This window comes from Bison bison, unplaced genomic scaffold (genome assembly GCF_000754665.1).
Source record: "Bison bison bison isolate TAMUID 2011002044 unplaced genomic scaffold, Bison_UMD1.0 scf7180017864531, whole genome shotgun sequence".
In the NCBI taxonomy this organism is placed as follows: domain Eukaryota; kingdom Metazoa; phylum Chordata; class Mammalia; order Artiodactyla; family Bovidae; genus Bison; species Bison bison.
The window spans coordinates 10,545,136-10,555,297 of NW_011495081.1; the positions used below are offsets into that span (position 1 = coordinate 10,545,136).

The 10,162-nt window shown below is 45.7% G+C and overlaps 1 protein-coding gene across 3 annotated transcripts in view; it reads left to right on the top strand.

Moving 5' to 3' along the window:
- Window positions 1–10,162, top strand: part of PRR5L (proline rich 5 like) — a 79,865-nt gene that overhangs the window by 4,254 nt on the left and 65,449 nt on the right. Inside the window, exon 1 of one of the 3 annotated variants that reach the window (XM_010831865.1) lies at window positions 6,527–6,872. The exons of the other annotated variants lie outside the window; for them this stretch is intronic. The gene's annotated coding sequence lies outside the window, so the exon portion shown is untranslated. Of the gene's footprint in view, window positions 1–6,526; window positions 6,873–10,162 lie in introns of those variants that run through there. 3 annotated transcript variants of the gene reach the window in all.

A 10,162-nucleotide genomic window follows, 5' to 3' on the forward strand; every position in this document is an offset into this window, starting at 1 on the left:
TTTTTTTTTTTTGCAGAGATAGATTGATACAGAATTGATGTGAGAAATAGTGTGAGGCCTTCTGAAAGATCTCTTCTGTGTTGTGTTCATCATTTAAAGTTGGTTCCCTAGAGTTGCCTCTATATATGCAAAACTAAATTCTTGCTAAAACCAATGCTTATAGAAACTATCATTTGTTAACTGTTTATTATAAATTAATATTTCAGTGCCTGAGTGTTGGGAATAAAATATTTTGTGGGTTTTGTACAGGCTATGAGTTTAATAATTTGGGAACAGAGACAGTGGTACCGTGATGAGCAGAGGGTACTGTTTTACAAGGGAAGAGTCCCCTTTGGAGCTAAGAAGAAGGTTGAGTGATGCTAAGCAGTGGTGGGGCATCAGCGGTGAACTGGAGTTAATTCATGGTTTGGGCAGGGGCTGGAGATTCAAGGTTTACCTTAAAACATGTACAGTTAAAGGAGCCAACTTATTTACTGGGCAGTTACTGTGAGCTAGGTACAGTCATGGTAATGTTATTTGAACCTCTCAACAGTCAAGCAGGTAGATATTCTTTTCCCTATTTTAAGATGTGAAAAATGAAGACTCAGAGAGGTTAATTACTTTCCTGATGTCACACAGCTATTAACTCAAGCCCCTTGTTCTTTCTAGTATATTCTGATATGTATTCTTGAAGGCCTTCCATGAAGAACCTAGGATCCCAGGATCTCAAGAAGGTCCTAGTTGTTCACATGGAAGTTTCTGAATCAGAGCAGTGTGGTTGCATTAAAATGAGAGGACAGGGGCTGGGTGAACATTGGAGGAACTCAAGGGACAGTCTGGGTAATTCTGAGAGCAGTTATTCCATGGAAGAAAGAGAAAGGCCCAGAAGGTACTGTGACTGTAAGAACTACTGGTGCTGGTCTGGCAGGGGCTGGCTGTCACCCTGGTGGGCAGGACCTGGTGATCAGCCTGCCCAACAGGTGCTGAAACGGGAGAATGCGGGAGGAAGTACTGCCACCTCTCTTGGCCTGGCTTCTGCTGTGAAGAAGCCTCGTTAGAAGCCCTAGGTTATAGTCAATTTAAATTAGGGAGCCCCAGAGTTGTCTCCGTTTTAATTGGACTTGACTCTTTGAGGTAACAGTCACCCAGTCTCTCTCTCTTTAAATATTCTTTTCTTATGCTTTGCCAGTTTATGACCTTTGTAGATCAATCCTTGGATTCCATTTAGAAAGAGAAAGAGAGAGAGAGAAAAAAATAGTAAAGGTTAGTGATTACCTAAATTGGATTAAGTTCTGTCTAGCAGCCGTTTAAAGAAATACTGCTTGCTCTTTAATTACTGTCAACTAGGAATTTAAATGGTCTATTAAATTTAAGCTGACTTTTTTTTTCCCCCTCTGATAGTTCCAACTCCTAACATATTCTGGTGATTTGGGGGCTTTTTAAATATTCTTCAAATGTGTGGAGGACATTCTCTGTCTCCTCCCTTTTAAAAATATTCCATTTCTGTAGCAGGATAATAAATGATATTATTATAAACTGGCTTCGTTACGAAGCAGAAGCTAGCAGCCTGGTTTAGCTGGCTCTGTGCTGATTGGAGAGCAAGTCAGTTATCTGAGTTCTTTGTCAGAAACGTGAGGACTCCTCTGTGAGGTTTTGGGGATGGGGTATGGCTTCCTAATTTTTCTCTGTAGTTAAAGGTTAGGTTTAAAATGAAAATCAACCACCTTTACTCTGTGTAAGCTTTCAGTCAAAAATATGAGTGATCTTTTTGGAAGCGGGTGGTATGTATGCTTTGAGGCTAGGTCCAGAGTGAGCTGGGGTCTTCCCTGGTGGCTCAGCAGTAAAGAGTCTGTCTGCAATGCAGGAGCCACAGGAGATGCAACTTGGGTTGGGAAGATCCCCTGGAGGAGGAAACAGCAACTCACTCCAGTATTCTTGTCTGGAAAATCCCCATGGGCAGAGGGGTCTAGCTGGTTACAGTCCATAGGGTCTCAAAGAGTTGGACAAGACTGAAGCAGCTGAGCACACACGCACACATGCACTCGTGCACACACGCATGCACACACACACTAGGGTGAGGTGAGTGAGCTGTCAAGGGCATGGCCCTGAGAGAGATACCTCACTCGCCCTCTTCCTAGCCCTGTTGTGCTTATGGGTGAACTGTGCCCAGAGGGTCCTGGAGAGCCACGGGACTCACCCTAAGATCCCTCTCCCTCTTGACCATGGCCTCTGGAAAAACCAGGTCAACATCTACCCCTGCCAATGCCCAAACAGCCTCTCATAATTATTTTATGATTTATTTTGCATATAATCATAGGCTCCAAAAAACATGTACTTACCTCTAAGTACACCTCACCTTAATTTTGGGGGGTAAATATGAGATTTCTCTCACATACTCATCAGTGTTCTGGTTTCACTTTAGCTGGCCACCACACACCAGCAACACCTCCAGTTTCTTGCTTCTCTCCTCATTTGTTACAGAACTTTCTTCAACTTTGCTGGCTCTTCTGGATGCAGGCCGAGTTCTGTGTTTTGTTGAAGGCATCTGTGACAACGGTTGTTTCTAGCAAATACTAGGATTAAGGGACTGCTTGGGACTGCCTTGGCCATTCGGGAACTAGAATATATGTCCATTTAGCTGAGTCTGGGAGAATACGTGAAGGAATTTGTTTTCCTCTTCTTCCCAAGGACTGGGGGCAAAAATCCAGCAAGGACTCTGATGTGCGTCTGTATTATTCTGAACTAAGCTGCCTCAAACCCTGTTACAACCTGCTCGTGACCTCAGCTGCGTAAATCCTCCATGTAAAGCCTTTTACGCTTGTCGTTGAATTCTAAATACTCCTCTGGAACGGCTTCAGCATTATTCCCCAGGTATCGTTGGGGGAGACCACATCAACTGCTGCCGTCATTTTGGAGAACTCTGCTACTTGCTGGCCACTGGAGTCCACCACTGTGGCAGCTGTGTGGCCAGTTTCATTGTAAAATATCTGCTGGCAAAAGTGGTGGGTGAACATGGTTATCCCATGCAGTGTTCTGAGATCATTTAAAAAAATCTCAGCCAGCAGGATAATCGATTCCTTTCAGGCTTCAGAAAAGTCCCCAAGACACCCCCAAAGGTCAGTATCAACTTTGCAGACGAGTGGTGGTAGTGGTTTAGTTGCTAAGTCATGTCCGACTCTTGCGATCCCGTGGACTGTAGCCTGCCAAGCTCCTCTGTGGGATTCTCCAGGCAAGAACACTGGAATGGGTTGCCGTTGCAGACGAGAAAGTTGTACAAAGAGGTCATATGTTGGTCCTGGCTGGCGTCTCAGAGATAGTGCAGGACAGGGATTTGAGATCTGGATTGAGCTAGATTTGAGATCAGAGATTGCCATGGGCAAGCAGTCTGACCTGGGGCCAATTGCTCACTGTTGCTGTCTACAAAATAACGCGATTGGTCTCCTGCGAAGGTTCCTTCCTGTGCAAAAATTCTGACATGGCCAAGGAAGCCTGGTCTAGGGCTGTGCTTCTCCAGGTATATGCAGATCACCCAGGGATCTTGTTAAATCACAGAATCTGATTCAGTGGGCATGCGTTGGGGCCTGACTGTCTAACAAGGTCCCAAGTGATGCCGATTCTGCTGATTCTCAGGTCTCAAGTTAAGTAGCCAGGCATTAGAGTCTGACCAGGGTCTCAACCTTATCCATATTGACACTTGGGGCTGCATAGTTCTTTGTCATAGGAAGCTGTCCTGTGTGCTGTAGAATGTTTAACAGCATCCCTGACCTCTATTGGCTAGATGCTTGTGGTACCCTCCACACCTCCCCACAGTATAGCAGCCAAAGATACCTCTAGACATTGCTGAATGTCTCCCTTAGGAGGAGATGGGGGCAAGATCACCCTTGGTTCAGAACATTAGTTTTTGCTAGACCGGTGTTGTAAAGGCTGGCTGTACATCAAGATAGCCTGGAGTTCTTCTCTTTGAAATATGCAAAAGTACTCGTCCCAGACTTGAGTCCTGGTGCTATTGCCCTTTCATAACTGTGGGACTGGAGACAAGTTCCTTCTCTGGCCTCTGAACCAGAAACTCTTTACTTCTAAAATAGGGGTCATAGTGATGCCTACTTCTGAGAGTTGTTGGGGAGATCAGATGAGGTGAATGTGAAAATGAGCTTTAGAAACTAGTCATCCCTTGGTATCTGTAGGAAACTGGTGCAGGAGGTCTCTCTTCCCTGGACTGAAGTCCAAGGATGCTCAAGTCTTTACACTTGGGCCTCTGTATTCGAGGGCTCAGAACCCACAGATCCCTAAAGCTGACTCTATAAAGTGTTGTGCAGGTGTCAGTGGTGAGTGGTATACCACAGGCCTCTGAAGTTTTATTTTACTGGTTTGATTATTTTTCCCAGGACTGGATTCATCTTCCTACAGGCCTCCCTGAATGACCATCACACTCTTTCCTTGTTATTCCTCTGGCCCTGGCAGGTAGGAACTATACTTGTTTTTCTGTAGTCACTCTTTAAGCCAAGGGGCCTCAAACTGGCAGCCCAGGCGCCAGACTTTGGCATCAGAAATGTCCTGTTTGGTTTGAATCCTGTTTTGAAAAAAAAAAAAAAATAGATTATTTGCTCCAGTATTTAAAAATTGGGAGATTTGACATGTAAACCCAGGCTTCCAGCTTTTCTTTAAGAAACAGAAAGAAGCCTGAGGGTTCTCCTTAGTCTGCTGCTGTCCCCCTGGGCCTCTGAGCCTGGGTGTGTTCTCTGCCTCAGGCCACTGCAGGCTTTTCGTTGTTTGCCATCCGTGCTTTAGGCCTTCCTGTGTTTTTCTTTAATCATGACCAAATTCCTGTTCTTTTTTCTCTTTTCTTTATTATTGATAGGACCACATCTGGCTCTTCTTCGTGCTCTGGATAGTGGGTGCTTACTGATATTTATTAAAGCGTAATATTTGGTCCCATCCTTGCCAGATTTTAAAAGGGTACCTGTTGAGCTTTAGCTATGAAAGCTTGTTTTTTCTTCCCCAAATTTCCTTCCCAGTGTCCAGTGCCCATATTCTTTAGAGAAACAGACAAGAAAGAGGAGAGCATGTATTTTTCGGGTGACCTTTCGTTTGCTTTGTAACTGGAGAAGGCGATTTAATCTTTCTGCCTCGGTCTTGTCTCAACTGTCCATCTTCAATTACAGTCGTTGGTGTAATAGTGCATTTACAGCATGACTTTTGAGTATTTCCTGTGAGCCCCTGAGCCCTTTGGGGGCAGATACTCCATTCTTCCTCGTCCCGAACGGTTTTTTCCTACTCAGATCCTGGCACACAGCAGAGCTTCTAACGTGGTTGTTACATGAACTTGAATCGAACTCATGACCTCCCTGAAATGATCAGATCCCAAGAGCCCCTTTAGGCTCCTGACTCTCTTCAGTGCTCTTTGCACTTGGCCCCATGACATGGGAGAAGAGCCCTTTGCCTTCGCCTCCTTTTCTTATGAGAAAGCACTCCATCTTGTTCCTGCAACGAGAGAGTGAAGCTAATTTTTAATAAATCACACATGTTATTCTAGAGCACATTTCCCCACACTGAAATCTCTTGCTGGCTGCCAGACAGTAGCTGCTGACCGCTCTGTCACCCCTCAGGGTTTTATGTATGTTCCATGTCAGCAATGTAATTGCTAACATCATGCGTGGTCAGTCTCTGCGACCACTGGTGTCTAGACTTTTCAGTTTATCATCTGGGAGGCACTGCAGAATCACTCTGGATGGCATTTATGGGCCACACCCAAACAATTTGCACTCCAAGAAACTTGATACTTAAAGTGGGGTTTCGAGAGGAGTAAATAAGAGGTGTGGTTATTCCCCACAGTTTTGTTTGACTTGTATCACAGGAGGGGATTATTCTGATGATTATATCGTGGTTAGTAGGCCTGGGAGATGATGCTGGAATGAAATAATTATTTCTAGATGGATCGGGATTGTCAGTGCTCTGAGTTCTGGGGAGATTTTGCCAACCTTGTGAAACAGAGAGAAACAGGCGCTTGCTTCCTGTTTGTGCCAATATTTACTCTTGCACAAATTCGGACTCCCAGACTCTTCCGTCTGCGTCTGATTTCCAGCGGAGGACTGAGAAAGTTGTCTCATTCTTCCTGTTGAACTTTTTCATAGTCCAAACTTGACTCCTAACATTTTCTTGTTTGTGAGAATGTCTGGCTCCCGCTGGTTTTTGTCTCCTACAAGTTGCAAAGGTGGGTCTTAATCCAAATGAGTGTGTCATGTCCAGCAGCCGGCGCCTTCCTCTGCTGTGCTTGTAGGTTCCACTGACCAGCAGGCAGACCTAGGACTTCTTGCCCACATGGCCTAGGTCCAGTGATGCTAAGGTGGACCCCAGTTCAAGCAGAAAGAAGGGTGTTTTTCTGGTCCCTTGTGTATGCTTGGCTCAAATGGTGAAGAATCTGCCTGCAATGCGGGAGACCCAGATTCGATCCCTGGGTTGGGAAGATCCCTTGGAGAAGCGAATGGCTACCCACTCCAGTATTCTTGCCTGGAGAATCCTATGGACAGAGGAGCCTGGTGGGCTGTGATCCATGGAGTTGCAAAGAGTGGGACATGACTGACCGACTAACACTTTCACTTTCAGAAATGGAAGGGTTGTTCCACTTGCTGGCGTGGAAGTCCACATTTCATCCCAGTATTCAACCTTATTTCCTGGGCATCTTTTATGTGCTTAGCACTGTGCTCATAGCAGGATACGACAGTGAGCGAGTCCAGCCAGCTCTCACACGTCTTTAAAGAACTTACGTGCTCTCAGGGCCAGTCAGGCTGTGAACCAGTAAACAAGCACAATGACTTCAGCTCTCTCGAAGGGACTATGAAGAAACAAAAACCTCCTTCCTGTAAAGAACAGAGCTCACGGGCTGCCTGAACCGGGTAAGAAGCTGTTGGCGATGGTTGAGAAGGGAAGTATGGGAGGTGGACATGTGGCAGACCTGTTGTTAAAACTTGGGGGTTCAGGTCGTGGAATCAGGTGGGATTTGACTTTTGGTCCCACTTAACTAGTCTTCTGACTTTGGGCAAGTTAATTCCCAGGCTTCAGTTTCTTCCTCTGCAAAATGAAAATAATAAAAGCTGCCTCATTGGTTTAGGACAGAAATGGACTGAGATGATAGTTGCTCACAGAGGCTCAGCATTACCCCACCATCTGGGCCAGCCTTTGATGATGGTTAGTATATTCTTACCAGCACCAACAAGAGGAAAATCGTCATGGGAAGCAAGTGATCTGGAAAATGGTCCCACTGTTCTTAAAGACGTACGGGCGCCAGGTAGCTCAGATCTGGTTTCCTAGGTTGGCTTAGCAGGCTCTGTTTGCTATGTGTTTCTTTTAGTGAGGATCTCAGGGGCTGCTGACTGGCCCTGTTTGAAGAGTGTATCTGAGTGTGTATGTAGTGTAGAGGGGAGGAGAGGGTGCTTGTGACTCCACTGAGGAGGCAATGATGGAGTAAGGGTGAGATAAGAGAGAGAGCTGGTTAGTTAAGAGGCTGACCGATTAGATGATACGGCAAGTGGGAGATGACAGAAGGCTGAGGGCTGGTTCTGCGTTTGCACTGTGTCATGGTCTAATCCCCCTCCTGATCTGTCAAAGGTGCCTGGTTATGTGGGCCTCACAGGGTAGGGGTTGAACACATGGCTGGCAATGCTGAGAGGTTACCATGGCCATCAGCAAGTCTCGTACTTAACTGAGAAATCAATAAATCTTAGGAAGGGAAGTTACTTTTCCAAGGCCACAGTGGCTGGGTAGTGCGGGCTTACATTATACTCTGATTAGGCTCTGGGTAAAAAGTGTGAGAAGGCTGGTGGTCATAGCTATGATGGGATAAAATAAAGGTCATAGACCCATATGCATGCTAAGTTGCTGTAGTCGAGTCCAACTTTGTGACTCTATGGACTGTAACCCACCAGGCTCCTCTGTCCATGGGATTGTCCTGGAGAGAATACTGGAGTGGGTTGCCATTTCCTATTCCAGGGGATCTTCCTGACTGACCCATGGATCTCCTGCAGCCCCTGTATTGGCAGGCAGATTCTTTACTACTGCCCCAGCTGGGAGGGGTTATGTGAGGCCCCTAAGGTGTTAGTCCACCTGGTGAATTAGTTGCCAACTCTTCCACATTGAGTGATTTAAACATTTTAATAGGTCTGGATTTGGGTCTTCTCTTGAAAACTTCAGATCTGGGACAGCTGGGCTTTTATCCTAAGATGGCAAAATCCAGATTGGATTGGTCTGTGGATGCCTCCTTGAACCTGGGTTGTTTCTGTCCACTCTTTGGGATGTTTTAGGCACAGCCCTTTGGGATGGTTTGTGATGCATGATGTGAAGATGGAAAGAAACTGGTTCTCCCCTTCATCTTTTCTTACCAGGGTTTATTTTCTGGCCCATATATCCCTCCACAAGGCAGCTCCTGTTGTAGAATAAATGCTAAATAAATAAATTTGTGTTGAATGAATGAGTGGTAATTGATAGAGCACTGCCCTGGGTATCAGGAGCCCAGTTTGAATCCAACTTCTAAGAGCTGAGTGACTTTGAACAAATCGTATAAGCTATGATGTATTTGACTTTTGAGAAGGGGAGGGAAGTTGGGGGGGGGGTCACTTGTTTTTACTTATTTATTTGAAAAAGTAATACATTTTCATGTTTCAAAATTTAAAAAGTACATAAGGGTTTATAGAGAAAAGTGCTCCCCACTGTGTTCCTGCCACCCAGCTTCCTTCCTGGGGAAAACCAGGGTTACCAGTTTCTGGTCTGTCTTTTCAGAGATGCTTTATGCTCATTGAGTGAAATATGCAAATATGCTTTTTCATCTTTTTTATGTAGATGGGAGCCTAACATAAACATGATTCTATGTTTAGCTTTTCAACGCGCTTCATTCAGAGCATCCCCAGAGAGCACCCCAGTCAGTGCGTGAAGTTTGTTGACCCTTCTTTCTGAGATCCCAGCATATGGGACACTGTAGCTGACAGAGCCAGTCCTCGGTGCTAAGCATTTAGGGTCTTCCCGACCCACGGCTGTTATAAAGAAGGCTGCAGAAGAGCTCTGGTTTTAGAACCCACTCGACACGCCCAGAGTAACATCCCTGGAAGTAGCATTGCTGTGTCCGAGGACACAACCTTCGTCATTTTGTGTGCGTTAGTCGCTCAGTCATATGTGATTGTTTGTGACCTCGTGGACTGTATCCTGCCAGGCTCCTCCATCCGTGGGATTCTCCAGGCAAGAATACTGGAGTAGGTTTCCATTCCCTTCTCCAGAGGATCTTCCCAACCCAGGGATCAAACCCGGGTCTCCTGCATTGCAGCAGATTCTTTACCATCTGAGCTACCAGGTTGTAATCTTGTCAAATTTCCCTCCCTGGCAGTTGCCCCAGACTGCACTCCATCAAGCCCTACACCATAACTGGATGTCCCATCTGGGAACCTATGGAGGCTTCGTGGAGAACAGTGTTCTATAAAAATTTAATACTAGCTCCAATTAGGGGGTTTCCTACCGTGGGTGAGGCCATGATCTAGGCTGCCTCATTTAATGCTAACAACGTTGAGATAAATATCACGTTCATTTGACAGATGAGGAAACAGAGATTCGGAGAGGTTGAGCCATTTATCCAGGTCACCCAGCTGATACACTGTAGAGGTTGGATTGAACCCAGGCTTGTCGGATTTCAATACTAGGATGTTTTCATGCAGTAAAGCTGTCTGTAATTTGAGGTATCAGACTCCTCAGCTGATACTTGTTTATGGTTTCTGTGTCTCCCAGCAAGACCATCACTCTCTGGCTAGTTCATTTGCTCATTCATCGAATATCTGTGGGATTCTTGCACTATACTACGTTCTGGGGATGCACTTGACCACAGAGTAGACACAGCCCCTGCCCTTATGGACCTCATGGAAACAAAAAGGAATATTTCTGTAGTGATTTATTCTGGAGTTCGCAGCCTCTGGGATCTAATGCCTGATGATCTAAGGTGGATCTGATGTAATAATAATAGAAATGAAGTGCACAATAAATGTAATGAACTTGAATCACCCCCAAAGCATCCCCTGGCCCCATCCATGGAAAAACTGTCTTCCACAAAACTGGTCCCTGGTAAGGAGGGTGCTCTGTGGGGTGGTGTGATCTGATCGGGGTGGGGAGGGCGCCAGCAGGGGTGGTGCTCTGTGGGGTGGTGTGACCT